This window comes from Hyla sarda, chromosome 6, assembly GCF_029499605.1.
Source record: "Hyla sarda isolate aHylSar1 chromosome 6, aHylSar1.hap1, whole genome shotgun sequence".
Classification (NCBI taxonomy): domain Eukaryota; kingdom Metazoa; phylum Chordata; class Amphibia; order Anura; family Hylidae; genus Hyla; species Hyla sarda.
Window position 1 is genome coordinate 39,996,134 of NC_079194.1, and position 21,195 is coordinate 40,017,328.

Below are 21,195 nucleotides of genomic sequence, written 5' to 3' on the forward strand. Positions count from 1 at the left end.
CTTTAATAGTGGACTATTTATAGCAATCATTCAATTGCTAATACTGTTCAGTTCTATGCATAGGGATTGCACTGATCAGTATTATCGGTGATCTTCTGCTCTGGTCTGCTCGATCTCAAACCAGAGCAGAAGACCTGTGAAAGGCAGCGGAGGCAGGTGAGGGGACTTCCGTCTGCCATTCTGGATGATCAGATCATCCATTTTTGTGACTGCAGCGCTGCAGATGCTGTGATCTGTATTGATCACGGCACCTGAGGGGTTAATGGCAGACATTCGAGTGATCGCGGATGTCCGCCCTTACCGGAGGGTCCCTGGCTGCTATCAGCAGCCAGAACCTGCCGTGCATGACCCGAGCATCGCTCCGATCCTCGCGGTTCTGTATAGGACGTACATGTATGTCCTGGTGCGTTAAGTACAACCACACCAGGACGTATATTTACGTCCTCCGTCGTTAAGGGGTTAATGGACTTTTTGATCATTTTTAATGCATATTTTTTGCTATCTAATGTTGCTAAAATGCGCAATTCTGGACTTTGGTAGTTTTTTCCATTCATGCCATTGACTGCGGTTTAGTTAACATTATATTTTAATAATTCAGACATCACACAGTGATACCACATATGTTTATTTATTTATTTATTTTACATTATTTTAATTATAAAATTGGAAAAGGGGAGGGGTTGATTCAAACTTTTATTAGGGAGAGTGGTTATACACATTCATTGCTTTTCTTTATTTATTTTTTTAATCTCCATAAGGGACTATTACATGGAATCTCTTTTTAAATCTCCATAAGGGACTATTACAGGGACTATTACATGGAATCTCTTGATTCCTAACACTGATCAATGCTATCAATGCTATGCCATTACACAGCATTGATCAGTGTTATCTGTGGTCTGTTGCTCTTGCCCACCAAAGCAGGCTAGAGCAACATAAAGAAGATCAGATGGCACAGAGGAAGATAGGAACCCTCTGGCCATCAGTTAAGGTGATTGGGATCGTGTGATTTCCCCAAGGTGATCATGATCACCTATAGCAACCAGCCAGCAAAATTTAGTTACCGGCTTTAGGTCCCATGATCAGCTTTGATTGCTGGATCTAAAGGGTTAATAGCCTTTCAGCAGCAATCACCACTACAGGCTATTAGCTGCAGTCTCTGGCTGTTGATTCCATCTGGGGACCGCACAGTACAGAGCAGAATGATGTCACAATCCCTCTCTGTTGCTGCTCCCATTTCCCAGGACATACCCGTATGCCCTGGGGAGGGAAGGGGTTAACTATGGGCATTGGGCACTGCCCAACTTTCTTACTTCTGTCCAATATAGCATTGCTCTTTACTCATAATTGGAGTCCTTGACAACAATAACATAGCAAAGTATAACATAATTATGGTCAAGCACTAACTTCTATTCTGGGGACCAGTAATGGTTGTCAGTGTCACATGGTGGTGGTGGAGCAGGTCAACATATGAAAATGAAAAAATACTGGCACTCACCAAAGTAGTTGAAGAAGTTTTAAAGTTTATTCCATATTCATGGCATCAGGGGTACATACGCAGGATGTGTTTCGGCTTAATAGGCTTCCTCATTGGTGAATGGTAACTTGCTGTGCTCGTTGTTGGTGCATCTCTTCATTGATGTCTATGAGAGTTATAGAAACAGCCAAATAAGCTGCCTTTGATTTTTGCATCTGCCTTGATCCACCTGAGACAGCATCTATCTCCTGACTGATCACCCCGGATATGATCTTGGCTACGTTTAATGGTCTATGATTTTGTCTCCTCCTTTGGTTTTGGCGCCTGGTTCACCTCTTTTCTCTTCTGGTGTGATGACAGGTTCTGACAGAACCCATAGGATTAATGATTTCTAGCCCTGTTGTTTGTTTTGGTTGCTGGGACAACGCCTCTGTGCTCCTGGGTGTGATTTAGCTTGCTGAGCCAATTAGAGTCCTCCTGGTTGCAGCTCAGGCATATATAAGGAGGCCCGTTTCAGTCACTCTCTGCTTGTGATAGTTCTTAGTAACTTACTTAGCTATCTCTGTACTCATTCTGTTTATTCTGGTTTTGTGACTTTTGGCTTGGCTTTTGACTTCCCTTTGATACTCTGTTACTGTACTTCGGCCCTCTGACTATGTATTTTTGTGTGTGCGTGTTTAGGTTTGTTTTCTGTTAGTCGTGTATCTCCAGCCTTTCCCAACCTTTTGTCAGTTTTGTAGTTTATTGTTTTGACTTTTTAACTGTCCCTCACTTAGTTATGAAGGGACTGTCACTGTGGTTACGGACCTGTCGTCAAGGGCAGGTACGTAAGTAGGCAGGGACAGGGGAATATGCAAGAATAGTGTGTACTCCTTCCCTACCCAGATGAGACACCTGGTATTGACCCCTGGCTTGCACCTGACCATGATTTGGCCTCATTCTGATTGATCTCCCCGTAATGACCCCTGGTTACGTTTCTGGCTTCTCCACAAGTTCTTCGCTGCGGCACAACCATCACCAATCATGACTGTCCTAGGGACGAAGGATTTCTCCACACACTTGTTAATCTTGAATTAATATATTATTTTATTAAAGTATTATTTCAGACCAATCAAATGGTTGTATTGACGTTTCTTCCTATTATGGTCTTCCTCAAAAGTTCTATAGCATGTGTAGCAAAAAAACAATAATTAACACCCTTCTTCTATCCACAATGAATAAACTTAACTGCTTTGGCCCTTCCCTATGAGCCAGAATAGAGAGCCTTTCACAAAGACCATTTATTCTGGTAGACTCAAGCTATCCCCATTGGCCACGGAAATCGAGTGCAGGAGCAGGGATTCCCACCAAATTGAATACATTTGCTCCCACATTTATTTCTACAACACTATTGGTAAACCTACAGCAAAAGTACAACTCCCAGGGTGCCCAGAAAGCCTTGGGCATGCTGGAAGTTGTAGTTCTGCAACAGCAGGAGGCGCAGTGGTTGGAAAACACTGTTTTAGAGCATTGCCCATATAACTTACATTTCTGATGTGGAAATTCAGTTTAACTCCTTAACGATCAAGGACGTATATGTACGTCCTTGATCGGCTCCCGCGATATAACGCGGGGTCACGCAGTGACCCCGTGTCATATCGGGCCGGTCCCGACATATGGTTTAGAGCGGGCCAAGTGAGTCACAGTCACCTTGCACACGCCTCCAAACCTTAATCTGCACACACAGGCCTGCGTCAGGGAAGCCATGTGTGTCTGCTTATTGCAAAATGAGCAGTGTATTTCCCACTGCCTGGTTTATTTTCAGCAGCGTAAAACTATGCTGCATATGCGTGACCCTACCCTTAGGCTAAGTTTCACACAGGATTTTTTTGCCATTTTTTTTGGAAGTCTGCCACTTTAGTTTTTTGAGCCAAAGCCAAAAGTGTATTCAAAATGGAATAGGGAAACCTAGCCTTAAAGGGGTATTCCGGCCAAATACATCTCATCCTCTATCCTTTGAATAGGGGATAAGATATCTGATTGCTGGGGGCCCAGAGCACCCCCCCCCCCCCTAAAACTGCCCCCCGTGAGGAGGGATAAGACGTTTTTGGCCGGAATACCCAAACCCCCTTGTTCACTGATAACGCAGTTCCCCTGGAGAAGAAAGTGTTGCATATGCTGTTCCTTCCCAGGACTAAACAGTTTTCTCTGAAACAGGACCCCTGACAGCCAAATGGTCTATCTCCATGGTCCTGATTGCTATGTGTGCCCTGTCTACAGGGTGAGATGTTTCCACTTCACCATCAAATATCAGCTGATGTTTTGCCCCCAAGATCCACCATACTCTAAAGTCATCAGTAGTCAGACAAACAATAGTTTGTCTGACTGATGTCCAGGTAGGCTTCTTACCTAAATGAAACTCATTCGATTTTGTGGTTCCTAGAGGAATTTACACAGTAACATTTAGAATCAATGTGATCCGTTCCAAATCAATTCAATCATAAATAATGACTAAGTTTGGAAATTTGAAGATGAGCATCTGAATGCCACCTTACTACACTTTTTGAGCAAAAAAGAGCAATGTGAATTGGGCAATTTCTTTCTTTAAAGGGGTACTCCGGTGGAAAACATTTTTTTATTTTTTTTTAAATCAACTGGTGCCAGAAAGTTAATCATATTTGTAAATTACTTCTATTTAAAAATCTTAATCCTTCCAGTACTCATCATCTGCGGTATACTACAGAGGAAGTTGAGTAGTTCTTTTCTGTCTGACCACAGTGCTCTCTGCTGACACCTCTGTCCATGTCAGGAACTGTCCAGTGCAGGAGCAAATCCCCATAGCAAACCTCTGCTGCTCCAGACAGTTCATGACATAAGCAGAGGTGTCAGCAGAGAGCTCTTTGGACAGACAGAAAACAACTGCACAACTTTCTGTGGAGCATACATCAGCTGATAAGTACTGGAAGGATTAAGATTTTTAAATATAGGTAATTTACAAATCTGTTTAACTTTCTGGCACGAGTTGATAAAAAAAAAATGTTTTCCGCAGCAGTACCCCTTTAACACCTTCCCGCTATAGGACATATGCATACGTCCTGACGATCTCCTACTCTGCTGCGTGCAGCTCAGGAGATCGGTGGCAGGTCACGGCTGTCAATCATAGCCAATCTCGGTAGCATTAACCCCATAGATGCTGTAATCATTCCTGATCACAGCATCTATGGTGTTGACAGGGGGAGGGTGCTCCCCCTGTTCACTAATGGCAGTGCTGCGATATTATCACGGGTCGCCGTTGGTTGCTATGGCAGCAGGAGTTCAGATGATAACCTCCTGTCTGCCTGCTATGAAAGCCTGTGAGATCCAGCCAGAGGCTGTAGTGTGTGCAGCTCATTGGGTCATACTGTGCTGCAGTACAAATGTATTGCAACATAGCATAACCTGTAAAAAGTGAAAAGAAAATAATAAAAGGTTCTTCAATAAAAGTATAAAATGTAAAAAAAAAAGCCCAATAAAAGTCCTGTATTATCATAAAAAAACACAAATCACATGCATACTAGGTTTTGCCACATGTGTAATGATGTGTACTATAAAGCTATAATGTAAATTATCCTGCACGGTGAACGCCATAAAAAAAAAATGACAAAAAATTTGCCGATTTTGGTGCAAATAGCGGAGTAAAAAAGATCAAAAAGTAGCATGTATTGCAAAAATGATATCTATATAAAGTATAGCTTGTCCCGCAAAAAAATAAGCACTCACTCAATGGTGTCGGAAGAGAAATAAAAAAGGTTATGGCTGTCTGCAATTGATAACATAAAAAAGAACATAAAATGGGTATCGCCATAAAGAATAAATATAACATCACTTGTAAAGCACAGTGAAAACCGTTAAAAAAATTCCAAAAATTTTCCAGTTTTCCACAATATTTAGACGTTTTTCACAAAAAATGCTGCATGTGTCGACAAAAATGCACCACTTATAAAAAGTTAAATGTGTCACGAAAAAACAATCTCAGAGTTGCTCCACTCAGAAAAAGTGTTCTAAAGTTATTACCATTTAAAGAGCCACATGTCAATTTTTTTTTAAAAAAGCGCCTGGTCATTAAGGTAAAAAATGGGTCATTAGTTAAAGCATTACTGTCATTAGTAAGGAAAATAAAGTTCATGTCAGTGTAGTAATTCATGTTTTAATATGTAAAATACATTTTGATCTATATATTACTGTGCTCACTCTTCTTGCACTCCTCCTGAGGGCTCGGGGCATTTCTTTAGGACCATGACTAACTTTCTCCTTTCCACCCCCTCCCCTCTCCCTTGTCATGAGGTTTGCACAACATATTTTACTTTTGCAAAGCTTTGTGCCCAAAGTGCATGCTTTTTATAACCCTAAAGCAGCCATGCTGAACCTATATGGTGCAAATAAGCAAGAAATAAGTTCATAAAATGACCAAAGAGAAATCATTTTACTTATAACTAATATTTTAGCACCCTGTATTGCACACCCAGTGTCAATGGAAATGCTCCTCTTCTGAAAAGACTGCAAGCAGTCTGCATCTTGTCTGGATCTTAAAGGTGTTCAGCTCACCCTGGTGAAAGCTGGTTAATATACTGCTCTGAGGCACAGCAGGGTGATAACCATACCCCCAGGTCCAAAATATCTTGTTGTTAGGACCAAAAAAACTTGGATACCAGGGTTCGTTATTCAAAACAGAGACCCCTAGTGGCAGTCATTTTTAAACAATTTTTCACATCTTTAGCAATCAAACTTTTAAATAAAGTATATTAGGAAAATGATTAGTCTTGTAGGAATAATTAAATAAATAAAAAAGTTTCCATTGACAGTAACGCTTTAACGAGAATAAATAATGATATAAATGTTGTTTCAAAAACAGGCTGAGGAATCGGTTGCCCCAAGGAGAAGAGGTTATCGAGATAAAATGTCTTCTGAATATTGGATAAAGCAAGAGAGAAAAAGACAAATTTACACTGTTAGAGAAAATAAGAAAGACAAGCGCTTTGTGTTTTTACCTTTAAATAGAGTCGACTGGCGCCTTTGATTAAGTCTACAATACATAAGAATTGGTTTATGATTAAAAGAGATACAAGTTTAAGAGACATAGTAGATGGGACACCATTAAAAACTTTTGGAAGAAGCAGGCGTTTAAAAGATGAGCTAGTATATAGCAAGGTAAAGGGTCTGGATGCAGAACAAAACTGGCTGGATAGAATAATCTCCGAAGGTAATTACAGATATAGACATAGTTCACTCTGTGAGTATTTATTGACAGGCAAAAACCAAAAGAATAAGTGCAAGTCATGTTTTGTCATATATAATATATTTTGCCCAAGTGGGATGTCCTATATTGAAAAAACTATACATACATGTACAAAAAGACTAGAAAACATTGTAGATCAGTAGTCATAGGGGAGGGGTCACCTAGACTTATTGAACATATGTGTTATGCATAAGGGGGGGGGGGTTGGAACTTCAGTTTGCAGACTCGGAGCGTGTTCAGACCTTGCAATCTGGAGGAGATTGGCACAATGAAAAGGGAGAAGGATAATGAAGACTGATTCTCTTGGCTGTCAAGGTTTAAATAATCGGAATGATCTGCTTCTGCTTTTAAAGTGAAATGAGCCATTTTATTAGCACCTCCTTGTAAATTACACATTTTTATTTTTATGCCATTGGTGATCGGGCATTTTTCCAGGCACCTGACATCATTTGATATCTAGAGGATGGATAAAATACCTGTTTGGGTCAAGAAGTGTTGTTCAGAGTATCTGACCCTTCATATATCAGTTTCAGTGTAAGAGTAAAAAAAGAAGAAAAAAAAAGAAAGAAACAGACAATAGCGCAACTATGTGCCGTTACTTCTAGACAACAAGGGAGCAATCACATTTAGCTATTGTACTTAGACCACAACACCTTATATAGCCTTTATGCCACTGCAGTGACTAGTTAGCCGGGGTGCAGCCAGCATCGATCCCGTCATCCAATTTGCTTATTACAGTCTTTGGACATAGCTAAAAGATCCTAAGTGAATAGGCAAAAAAAAATATGCTGACCGGTACTCACCCATGGGTAAGATGCCCGTTAATAACCAGACAAAAAGAAAATAATAAATAAATACTGATTTTATTCAGCAGTAAAAGCGCTACGGACAACATGTTTCAAGGGGCGAGACCCCCTCTTCATCAGGTTTCGCCTGGATTACAATTCTTATTCCTTATGTCTACGTGCCTTCTATTCCTGTTTGGAATTATATAGTACAGTAGGTATTGTAATAAATGCAAATAAATAAATAAATAAAAATAAATAAATGCCTTAATGGAAGTAACATTTCAAGCTTGTTGCCAGGCACGGGCTAAAAGAAAAAAGCTATACAGTATGGGAAAATGTATATGTTGCATTATTATGATAATAACATATTATAATAATTATATAATGATAATAATTAGTGATGAGCTAAGTTACAGTGATTTGATTTGTCATGAACTTCTCGGCTCGGCAGTTGCTGACTTTAGCCTGCATAAATTAGTTCAGCTTTCAGGTGCTCCCGTGGGCTGGAAAAGGTGTATACAGTCTTAGGAGACTCTCTCCTAGAACTGTATCCACCTTTTCCAGCCACCGGAGCACCTGAAAGCTGAACTAATTTATGCAGGCTAAAGTCAGCAACTGCCGAGCCGAGAAGTTTGTGATGAATCGAATCACTGTAACTTCGCTCATCTCTAATAATAATGATAATAATAATTAGAGATGAGCGAACTTTTGAAAAATTTGAATTGATCCGAATTTATTTGCATTGAATCTATATTAAAAATTGATATTTCTGGCCTACAGAGAGCCTCAATGGGGGTGTAGAACACTTTGATGTATTCTAACATGCAAATGGTGTGTGCTGGGGTAGTGAAATAATACTGTTATTCAGAATGACATGCAGAAATTTACAGGCATCGCTTTTAGAATCACTGCCGCACAATGACAGAGCCTTGAGGTGGCATAAGTATGAGGAGACCAAATAGTGGCTGAATAACACGGTGTGGAGGTGTTGGCAGCATGAGGAGACCATATAGTGGCTGAATGACACAGCCTGGAGCTGGCAGCAGCATGAGTAGACACTGGAGCTTCACAATCCCTAAGATTAAAAGATTAATTTTGAAATTTGAATTGAAAATTTATGGTAGCTAGAGAAACCATAAAAAAAAAAAAAAAATAAGTCCAGGCTCAGGCCCAGCAGCATCAGTAAACCATATATTGGCTGAATGACACAACCTGGAGTTGGCTGAAGCATGAGGAGACACTGGGCCTTCACAATCCCTAAGATTGAAAGATGAATTCTGAAATTTAAACTGAAGATTTTGGGTAGCTAGTGCTACCATAACAACATTTTATTCCCAGACCCAGGCCCAGCAGCATCAGTAAACCATATATTGGCTGAATGGCACAGCCTGGAGTTGGCTGAAGCATGAGGAGACCATATAGTGTCTTAATGGCACAGCGTGGAGTTGGCAAAAGCATAAGGAGACCATAGAAATTTAAGATTTTGAAATTGAGGATTTTGAAATTGAGCTTTTAACTCCCAAGTTTTAGTGTCCCAGGCCCCGGTGTGTGGGTACAAAGGACCAAATATAACAAGGAGTCACATGTCACATGGCAGCACAATGACAAAGCCTGGAGGTGGCAGGAAATGGAGACCTTATAGTGTCTGAATGGCACAGCCTCGAGGTAACTGAAGCATGAGGATACCTTATAGTGGCTGAATGGCACACTGGAGGTGGCATCAGGAGTCCTGAAAGGGACCATAATGCAAGTAATTTCTGAAGCTGGGGACCAGCACCGTAATTATGTTTTGCAGCATCCATAGCAGCACAATGAGAGAGCCTGGAGGCGGTAGCATCAGCATGAGGAGACCATGGAGCATCACAATTAGAGAGCCTGGAAGTGGCAGCATCAGCATGAGGAGACCATATGGCGGCACAATGACAGAGCGTGGAGGCGGTAGCAACAGCATGAGGAGACCATAGAGCAGCACAATGAGACAGCCTGGAGGCGGCAGCATCAGCATGAGTAGACCATAGAGCAGCACAATGACAGAGCCTGGAGGTGGTAGCATCCGCATGAGGAGACCATATGGTGGCACAATGACAAAGCGTGGAGGTGGTAACATTAACATGAGGAGACCATAGAGCAGCACAATGACAGAGCCTTGAGGCATGAGGGCCATGCCAACTGAGGGTTGAGTCTGAGGAACCCACCGACTGTTGACTGAGGGTGTCGGATGTCACTTGGGATGAAGTGGATAACCAAGTGAACCTCACTTGGGATGAAGTGGATGCCCGAGTGAACCGATTAATCACGCCTGCTGGGTTGCTGGTCGTGACACGACTGCTAGCTGACACAGGGAGCTCAGACCTCTCACTGTGACTCCAGCTGCCACACACCCCTACTCTGCTGCGACCTCTGCCTGCGCCTGATGAATTTAGGTCTCTGCCACTCCTCTGTGCATGTCCTGGCACTACTCTGCCTGACATACTTATTGCGTATATGAGGGAGTACAATACGCTTCACTACGCTTAAAACAGTATTTGTCTAGAACAGCAGCAGGTGTGTACTATTGGCTGTCCTTTCCCTGTATGTAGGCCCATGACAGATTTACAGGTTTAAAATAGTACACTACTTAGATGTAGGTATGTGGTATGCACTTATGAAGGCAGAAAAAATGTACTACAGTATGCCTAAAAACTCTGTATTTTTGTAAAACACCAGCCGGTGATTACTTTTGTCTGTCCTTTCACAGTAAGTAGGCCCTTGACAGATTAATAGGTACAAAATAGTACACTACTTACATGTACATATGCGGTATGCACGTATGAGGGCAGAAAAATGCGCTACAGTACCCTTAAAAAATATATATATTTTTGTAAAACACCAGCAGTACACATCAGTGCTGCAGCCAAAAAAAGCTGTGTACTGAACACAAAATTGCACTCTGCCAAAAACTATTGGGAATGGACTGCTGGGTATTATAGCATCTAGAGACTAGTATAACCAGTGGATGATTTTTTTGTGGAACAAAGACACTGAATTGCACTGAAAATTATTCCTGCCTCCTCTGCTAAGGTTTATGAAGTTGAGGCAGCTTGTTGAAATGTATGAGGCAACACACAGCTATCTGCGCCTCTCTGTAATACTATGCTGAAGAAAGTGATTGGGAGGTTAATGCCTGTAGCTGCAGTAAAAATCTTTTTCAGTGAAAAAAAAAATGCTCTCCGTCCACGAGAACACTGATGTGACCAGGAGGATGTTAAACGCTGCTGGACTTTGCTTTTCTCTACTGTAACACACACACACACACACACACACAGGCTCTGCATCCTATGGTCCTTCTGCAGAGTATTGTAATGAAGCGAGAATCTGGAATTATGGCTGCCGATTATATAGGGCTGTGACATCAAAGGGGTGACTGGCTGTTGATAGGCTGCATCCTGCATGTGATTCAGGGTCATCCCGTCTACTTCCCTTCCGGCCTTGCCTTCCCAGCATCCCCTGCCCCATGTACTGACTTGTGGATCCGCTATTTTAGATGCCTTGGAGCCTTGAACGCTGAAAAATGGAGTTTAATGAAGCGATTTGCGCAATAGAAACACGGCAATATTCACATTTGTTGCAAATCGAATATTTCCTGAAATTGGTAACGAATTTGGGTTTGTCAGCTTGGATTTGCTCACTCTCTAATAATTAAAATAATAGTAATGCTATAATAATGATAATAATATTAATAAAAAATAATAGTAATACTATAATAATGATAATAATTATAAAAATTATAGTAATACAATAATAATAATAATAATTAAAATAATAATAATACAATACTACTACTAATAATAATAATAATAATATAGGGAAGTTCAAGGAAAATATGTAGCCGTCATATTGTTTAGCATACATAGGACACTAGATGGCAGCATTCATTCAAAATCTGTGGCGGCACAATGTTGTAGGTAAATTCTCCTTCCCGTTCTGTCCTGAAATATGTAATCGATGTGCTCAAGGCTGCTACATTTTTAATCAGCAGATATATTTATTTGCATTTATACGTAAGGTATGCGGTTTTATCTTACCAGAAGCTTGAATTCCATATTATGCCTCAAAAGGGATTTGTTGCCGAGTTATCCGCAGTCAAAGTGAATGTAATGGCGATGCTAAATTTGATGGATTGATATGATTCGTCTTTAACAATGGATGTTGTGGCTCTACTTGTTTTCGCTAGGAGCAATGGAAAAACAGATGATTCGTAGAAAAGAAAAAAAAACCAGAAGATTCTGTGAAAATGTTATAGAGGAGCAAACAGGATGGACCCCAGGGACCTATCACCTATTTATATTAAGAGACACTATGAGGAGCTGATTAGCGTTAATGTTTTTTTATATGTATATATTGAAGAGGAAAAAATAATAATAATAATAATAATAATAATATTTATATATATATATATATATATATATATATATATATATATATATACACACACACACATATATGTTTTATATAATCGACTTGCTTTAAAATGCATAACAGTATTTCCTTAAAAGTTCATATAGAATCTATATGAACTTTTAAGGAAATACTGTTATGCATTTTAAAGCAAGTCGAATATATATATATATATATATATATATATAATAGAAACTGAACAAGTATATGTATGTGCATTTGCATTTGCATTTACACTAAATAAACAGTAATGTATTCACCCTCTACATCAGTGTTTCGCCACCGGTGTGCCTCCAGCTGTTGCTAAACTACAACTCTCAGCATGTCCGCACAGCCTGCGGCTGTGCGGGCATGCTAAGAGTTGTAGTTTAGTAACAGCTGGAGGCACACCGGTTGGGAAACACTGTTCTACATTTTGCATAATTGACTTCTGTGTAGGGGATTTGAAGCTGTGCATCTCTGCATTAGAAAAGATACTTTGAACGTAAATTAAAATATAGTAATAAATTATTTTTAAAGGGGTACTCCGTCACTAAGACATCATATCCCCTATCCAAAGAATAGGGGATAAGATGCCTGATTGCGGGGCTCCCGCCGCTGGGGACCCCCGTGATTTCCATGCAGCACCCCGTTACCATTAGCCTCAGCATGTTTGCTCCAGGTCTGATGACTGCTGATCACGGGGCCGGAGTATTGTGATGTCAAGGCTCCGCCCCTGTGTGATGTCATGCTCCGCCCCATCAATGCAAGCCTATGTGTCACGCCCCCTCCCATAGGCTTGCATTGAGGGGGCGGAGCATGACGTCACACGGGGGCAGAGCCGTGACGTCACAATACTCCCGCCCCGTCATAAGCAGTCATCAGACCCGGAACGAACATGCTCCGGAGGCAAATGGTAATGGGGTGCTGCATGAAAGATCACGGGGGTCCCCAGCGGTAGGACCTCCGCGATCAGGCATCTTATCACCTATCCTTTGGATAGGGGATAAGATGTCTTAGCGTCGCAGTACCCCTTTAATTTTAATTTTTTAGAATTATTTAGATTTAAAAAAGTAAGAGTGGATTTTGGGATTTTCACTATAAAGCCTAGTTCCACCACAAACAGTATTGTTTACCAATTTAATTGAACTCCTATCTTTATACGCCTTAAAGCATACTTGTCATATCACAGAAAAAAAATAATTGTTACGCCGAGCGCTCCGGGTCCCCGTTCCTCCCCGGAGCGCTCGCCTCATCTTCGTTGTTGCAGCGCCCCGGTCAGATCCACTGACCGGGTGCGCTGCGGTCCCGCCTCCAGCCGGGATGCGATTCGCGATGCGGGTAGCGCCCGCTCGCGATGCGCACCCCGGCTCCCGTACCTGACTCGCTCTCCCTCGGTCCTGTCCCGGCGCGCGCGGCCCCGCTCCCTAGGGCGCGCGCGCGCCGGGTCTCTGCGATTTAAAGGGCCAGTGCACCAATGATGGTGCCTGGCCCAATCTTCCCAATTACCTTGATTAGTTTCCACCTGTGCACTCCCTACTTATACCTCACTTCCCTTGCACTCCCTTGCCGGATCTTGTTGCACTTGTGCCTAGTGAAAGCGTTCCCTTGTTTGTTCCTAGCCCGTGTTCCAGACCTCCTGCCGTTGCCCCTGACTACGAACCTTGCCGCCTGCCCCCGACCTTCTGCTACGTCCGACCTTGCTTCTGTCTACTCCCTTGTACCGCGCCTATCTTCAGCAGTCAGAGAGGTTGAGCCGTTGCTAGTGGATACGACCTGGTCACTACCGCCGCAGCAAGACCATCCCGCTTTGCGGCGGGCTCTGGTGAAAACCAGTAGTGACTTAGAACCGGTCCACTAGCACGGTCCACGCCTATCCCTCTCTGGCACAGAGGATCCACTACCTGCCAGCCGGCATCGTGACAGTAGATCCGGCCATGGATCCCGCTGAAGATCCTACACTGGTCGCCCAGCTAGCCCTAAAGATCGCCCAACGAGATCACCAGCTGGCATACTTGACCTCCGTGACACTGCATCTTCAGTCACAGATACAGCAGCTTCAGTCACAATTTCAGTCACAGCTACAGCTGCAACAACCATCTCCTCCGCCGGCTCCTGCAACTCCTCCGCAGCAACCGGTCGCTCCTAACCCCTGCTTGTCCCTGCCGGACAAATTTGATGGGGACTCTAGACTCTGCCGTGGTCTCCTTTCTGGAAAGGCCATGGATCCCGCTGAAGTTCCTACACTGGTCGCCCAGCTAGCCCTAAAGATCGCCCAACGAGATCAACAGCTGGCATACTTGACCTCCGTGACACTGCATCTTCAGTCACAGATACAGCAGTTGCAGCCGCAGATACAGCAACTTCAGTCACAGCTACAGCCGCAACAACCATCTCCTCCGCCGGCTCCTGCAACTCCTCCGCAGCAACCGGCCGCTCCTAACCCCTGCTTGTCCCTGCCGGACAAATTTGATGGGGACCGCAATGATCCTGCCACAGCCACAGTCCAGTCCTTCTTCGCTGAGGTCCGTGGTGTCTTCGAGGAGCCTGCCCGAGCTTCTTCTGCCGAGACTGCCCTGCTGAACCTGGCCCAGGGTGTTTCTTCCGTTGGCGAGTACGCCATTCAGTTCCGTGCTCTTGCTTCCGAGTTGTCCTGGAATAGTGAGGTTCTCTGCGCGACCTTTAAAAAAGGCCTATCCAGCAACATTAAAGATGTTCTGGCCGCACGAGAAACTCCTGCTAACCTACATGAACTCATTCATCTTGCCACTCGCATTGACATGCGTTCTTCCGAAAGGCGTCTGGAGCTCCGCCTGGATATGGACTTTGTTCGCACGAGGCGTTTTTTCTCCCCGGCTCCTCTCTCCTCTGGTCCTCTGCAATCCGTTCCTGTGCTTCCCGCCGCGGAGGCTATGCAAGTTGACCGGTCTCGCTTGACACCTCTAGAGAGGACACGACGCCGCATGGAGAATCTTTGCCTGTACTATGCCGGTACCGAACACTTCCTGAAGGATTGTCCTATCCGTCCTCCCCGCCTGGAAAGACGTACGCTGACTCCGCACAAAGGTGACACAGTTCTTTATGTCAACTCTGCTTCTCCACGCCTTACTGTGCCTGTGCGGATATCTGCCTCTACCTTCTCCTTCTCTACTATGGCCTTCTTGGATTCCGGATCTGCAGGAAATTTTTTTTTGGCCTCTCTTATCTACAGGTTCAACGTTCCTGTGACCAGTCTCGCCAGACCCCTCTACATCAATTGTGTTTACAATGAAAGATTGGACTGTGCCGTGCGTTACCGCACGGAACCCCTCCTAATGTGCCTCGGATCTCATCACGGAATAATTGAGTTTTTTTTCCTCAGGTTCTTTGGCCCCAAGAAGAGGGGGAGACCCAAGGGGGGGGGTACTGTTACGCCGAGCGCTCCGGGTCCCCGTTCCTCCCCGGAGCGCTCGCCTCATCTTCGTTGTTGCAGCGCCCCGGTCAGATCCACTGACCGGGTGCGCTGTGGTCCCGCCTCCAGCCGGGATGCGATTCGCGATGCGGGTAGCGCCCGCTCGCGATGCGCACCCCGGCTCCCGTACCTGACTCGCTCTCCCTCGGTCCTGTCCCGGCGCGCGCGGCCCCGCTCCCTAGGGCGCGCGCGCGCCGGGTCTCTGCGATTTAAAGGGCCAGTGCACCAATGATGGTGCCTGGCCCAATCTTCCCAATTACCTTGATTAGTTTCCACCTGTGCACTCCCTACTTATACCTCACTTCCCTTGCACTCCCTTGCCGGATCTTGTTGCACTTGTGCCTAGTGAAAGCGTTCCCTTGTTTGTTCCTAGCCCGTGTTCCAGACCTCCTGCCGTTGCCCCTGACTACGAACCTTGCCGCCTGCCCCCGACCTTCTGCTACGTCCGACCTTGCTTCTGTCTACTCCCTTGTACCGCGCCTATCTTCAGCAGTCAGAGAGGTTGAGCCGTTGCTAGTGGATACGACCTGGTCACTACCGCCGCAGCAAGACCATCCCGCTTTGCGGCGGGCTCTGGTGAAAACCAGTAGTGACTTAGAACCGGTCCACTAGCACGGTCCACGCCTATCCCTCTCTGGCACAGAGGATCCACTACCTGCCAGCCGGCATCGTGACAATAATAATGCTAATATATGTTACTTACTAGGTCATGCAGATGCTTTACATGTTTTTTTTTTTTTTTTTTTATGTGTCTAGCTTCTGTATTTTTCTTAGAAATACTGCTCACTCATTCTGACATTCCCTGCTCAGGAAAGGGGCATGTCCAAGACAAGCACTGAGACTGCCCTTACTTACCATACGTTTGCATCCTCCCTGAGTCTGCTGTGCTGTATCAGGTGTGGGGTCTGGGATGATATGGGGGCCCCTAGTGGTCTTATTTTTTTTATAAGCCATGATTTCTATAAAAAGGAGATAAATGTTTATGAAGTACAGTGTTTTTTTAGTTAGGTTTTCGTTCCCATGTAGGCTTTAAAGTACATTTACAACTACCTCATCTGTGTCAGATTTGCTGCTGTTATGTCAATACTAACATATATATCTAACCACAGTATCAAATCTGCAGCATCAATTATGGTATGTGTGAATGTGACCTGAATGTTCATACAACGAAATGTTCGGCCAGGCGGACATTCTGCACGCTGCAGGCGCTGGCAGAATATGCCGGTGCTCCTAGGACCGCTCGGAAATGTGCTATAAAAAGCAATGCATTTATAAATAGGCATGGGATCCACGGTGGTGCACAAGGTAGGGTCAAGTATTTAGTAATAAAGATGGTACCCAGCACTCACCAATCTTGCAAAGTGAAGATTTATTAAGCCATAAAATGGCACAAGAGGCCCGCGTTTCGGCCTAGGTGCCTTCCTCAGCTGTCTGCCTATGGCTACGCCAAAATGCGTCCCTCTTGTACAGTGTTATGGCTTAATAAATCTTCATTTTTGAAGATTTGTGAGTGCTGGGTACCATCTTTATTACTAAATTCTTTCTGTGGAGGCTGGAATCAAATGTTTTTCGCTATGTGCACAGAGCAGCGGAAAACAGTGGGACTCTGCTGCAACGGAATTCCACATGTGAACGAGGCCTGACAGTAAAAGACAGAAAAGGAGTTCCCATTGGTTGCCAGTAATTATTGTGTTAACAGTTGTAGATTTATAGGACATTGTAACTTCTTCTATAGACTAAACAAGTAATAAAAGTTACTGAGGAACACTAAGCAATGTAAAAAGGAGGCTGCTGCCTGAATGCTTTATACAGTCATATAATGGATCAATAAAATAGTAGGTAAAGGAGTAAAGTATTTCTTACTCAGTGGCTACTGCAGAAACTCTTTTCATTAAGAAGCTATGCAGAAGTTGAGGTGTCTACAGTGTTTTACTGCAACTGCAGCTGGTAAATAGTATTTTTATATCACACACTGCAGCTGATGAAAAACCTCCTTAAAATAAAGCATAGAGATAGCAATATATATATAAATCTGTGGTTTAACCCCTTAACCCCTTAAGGACCCAGCCCAAATATACCTTAAGGACCCGGCCATTTTTTGAACATCTGACCACTGTCACTTTAAACATTAATAACTCTGGGATGCTTTTACCTTTCATTCTGATTCCGAGATTGTTTTTTCGTGACATATTCTACTTTATGTTAGTGGTAAAATTTTGTCGATACTTGCATCATTTCTTGGTGAAAAATTCCAAAATTTGATAAAAAAATGGAAAATTTTGCATTTTTTTAACTTTGAAGCTCTCTGCTTGTAAGGAAAATGGATATTCCAAATAAATTATACATTGATTCACATATACAATATGTCTACTTTATGTTTGCATCATAAAATTGACGTGGTTTTACTTTTGGAAGACATCAGAGGGCTTCAAAGTTCAGCAGCAATTTTCCAATTTTTCACAAAATTTTCAAAATCAGAATTTTTCAGGGACCAGTTCAGTTTTGAAGTGGATTTGAAGGGCCTTCATATTAGAAATACCCCACAAATGACCCCATTATAAAAACTGCACCCCTCAAAGTATTCAAAATGACATTCAGTAAGTGTGTTAACCCTTTAGGTGTTTCACAGGAATAGCAGCAAAGTGAAGGAGAAAATTCAAAATCTTCATTTTTTACACTCGCATGTTCTTGTAGACCCAGTTTTTGAATTTTTACAAGGGGTAATAGATGAAAAATCCCCCAAAATTTGTAACCCAATTTCTCTCGAGTAAGGAAATAGCTCATATGTGTATGTCAAGTGTTCGGCGGGTGCACTAGAGGGCTCAGAAGAGAAGGTGCGACAATAGGATTTTGAAGAGGGAATTTTGCTGAAATGGTTTTTGGGGGGCATGTCACATTTAGGAAGCCACTATGGTGCCAGAACAGCAGAAAACCCCAACATGGCATACCATTTTGGAAACTAGACCCCTCAAGGCACGTAACAAGGGGTCCAGTGAGCCTTAACACCCCACAGGTGTTTGACGACTTTTCGTTAAAGTCGGATGTGTAAATGAAAAAAAAAATTTTTTCACTAAAGTGCAGTTTTTCCCCCAAATTTACCATTTTTACAAAGGGTAATGGGAGAAAATGCCCCCCCAAATTTGTAACCCCATCTCTTCTGAGTATGGAAATACCCCATGTTAGGATGTAAAATGCTTTGCGGGCAAACTACAATGCTCAGAAGAGAAGGAGTCACATTTGGCTTTTTGAAAGCAACTTTTGCTGAAATGGTTTTTTGGGGGCATGTCGCATTTAGGAAGCCCCTGTGGTGCCAGAACAGCAAAAAATACCCACATGGCATACTATTTTGGAAACTACACCCCTCAAGGAACGTAACAAGGGGTCCGCTGAGCCTTAACACCCCACAGGTGTTTGACGACTTTTCGTTAAAGTTGGATGTGTAAATTAAAATTTTTTTTTTTTTACTAAAATGCAGTTTTTCCCCAAAATTTTACATTTTTACAAGGGGTAATAGGAGAAAATGACCCCCAAAATGTGTAACCCCATTTCTTCTGAGTATGGAAATACCCCATGTTAGGACGTAAAATGCTCTGCTGGCGAACTACAATGCTCAGAAGAGGAGGAGCGCCATTGAGCTTTTGGAAAGAGAATTAGTTTGGAATGGTAGTCAGGGGCCATGTGCGTTTACAAAGCCCCCCGTGGTGCCAGAACAGTGGAACCCCCCACATGTGACCCCATTTTGGAAACTACACCCCTCACAGAATTTAATAAGGGGTGCAGTGAGTATTTACACCCCACAGAACTTTGGAACAGTGGGCTGTGCAAATGAAAAAGTTTATTTTTCATTTTTACGGACCACTGTTCCAAAAATCTGTCAGACATCTGTGGGGCGTAAATTCTCAATGTACCCCTTATTACATTACGTGAGGGGTGTAGTTTCCAAAATGGGGTCACATGTGTCGGGGGTCCATTGTTCTGGCACTATGGGGGCTTTGTAAACACATGTGGCCTTCAATTCCGGACAAATTTTCTCTACAAAATCCCAATGGCGCTCCTTCTCTTCTGAGCATTGTAGTTCTCCCGCAGAGCACTTTAAATTTACATATGGGGTATGTTCTTACTCAGAAGAGATGGGTTTACAAATTTGGGGGGGCTTTTTTCCTATTTCCCGATGTGAAAATGAAAAATTTAGGGTAACACCAGCATTTTAGTGAAAAAATAAAAATTTTTTCATTTTCCCATCCAACTTTAATGAAAATTCGTCAAACACCTGTGGGGTGTTCAGGCTCACTATACCCCTTGTCACATTCGGTGAGGGGTGTACTTTCCAAAATGGGGTCACATGTGGGTATTTTTTTTTTTTTGCGTTTGTCAGAACCGCTGTAAAATCAGCCACCCCTGTGCAAATCACCAATTTAGGCCTCAAATGTACATGGTGCACTCTCACTCCTGAGCCTTGTTGTGTGCCCGCAGAGCATTTTACGCTCACATCTGGGGTATTTCTGTACTCAGGAGAAATTGCGTTACAAATTTTGGGGGTCTTTTTTTCCTTTTACCGCTTGTGGAAATAAAAAGTATGGGGCAACACCAGCATGTTAGTGTAAAAAAAGAAAAAAAATGTACACTAACAGGCTGGTGTAGCCCCCAACTTTTCCTTTTCACAAGCGGTAAAAGGAAAAAAAGCCCCCCAAAATTTGTAGTGTAATTTCTCCCGCGTACGGAGATGCCCCATATGTGGCCCTAAACTGTTGCCTTGAAATACGACAGGGCTCCGAAGTAAGAGAGCACCATGCGCATTTGAGGACTAAATTAGGGATTGCATAGGGGTGGAAATAGGGGTATTCTACGCCAGTGATTCCCAAACAGGGTGCCTCCAGCTGTTGCTAATCTCCCAGCATGCCTGGACAGTCAGTGGCTGTCCAGAAATGCTGGGAGTTGTTGTTTTGCAACAGCTGGAGGCTCCGTTTTGGAAACCCTGCCGTACAAGACGTTTTAAATTGTTTATTGGGGGGGGGGGGCAGTGTAAGGGGTGTATATGTAGTGTTTTACCCTTTATTAGGTGTTAGTGTAGTGTAGTGTTTTTAGGGTACATTCACACTGGCAGGTTACGGTGAATTTCCCGCTAGGAGTTTGCACTGCGGCAAAGAATTTGCCGCAGCCCAAACTTGAAGCAGGAAATTTACTGTAAACCCGCCTATGTGAATGTACCCTGTACGTTCACATGGGGGGGCAAACCTCCAGCTGTTTCAAAACTACAACTCCCAGCATGTACTGACAGACCGTGCATGCTGGGAGTTGTAGTTTTGCAACAGCTGGAGGCACACTGGTTGGAAAACCTTCAGTTAGGTTCTGTTACCTAACTCAGTATTTTCCAACCAGTGTGCCTCCAGCTGTTGCAAAACTACAACTCCCAGCATGTACTAATCACCGAAGGGCATGCTGGAGATGTAGTTATGCAATAGCTGGAGGTACCCAACTACAACTCCCAGCATGCCGAGACAGCTGTTTGCTTTCTGGGCATGCCGGGAATTGCAGTTTTGCAACATCTGGAGAGCTACAGTTTTTAGACCACTGCACAGTGATCTCCAAACTGTGGACCTCCAGATGTTGCAAAACTACAACTCCCAGCATGTCCAGACAACAAACAGCTATGTGGGCATGCTAGGAGTTGTAGTTTCGCAACATCTGGAGGGATATAGTTTAGAGACCACTGTATAGTGGTCTCAAACTGCAGCCCTCCAGCTGTTGCAAAACTACATATTCCAGCATGCCCAAACAGCTGTCTGGGCATGCTGGGAGTTGTAGTTTT

At 43.4% G+C, this 21,195-nt stretch overlaps 1 long non-coding RNA gene across 1 annotated transcript; it reads right to left on the bottom strand.

Moving 5' to 3' along the window:
- Window positions 1-1,504: 1,504 nt before the first annotated feature.
- Window positions 1,505-11,670, bottom strand: LOC130275499 (uncharacterized). Its single transcript, XR_008844800.1, has 3 exons — window positions 11,584-11,670; window positions 6,484-6,518; window positions 1,505-1,643 (listed from the first exon to the last, which is right to left on the bottom strand). It is a non-coding gene; the product is annotated as an uncharacterized LOC130275499 (long non-coding RNA).
- Window positions 11,671-21,195: the final 9,525 nt, after the last annotated feature.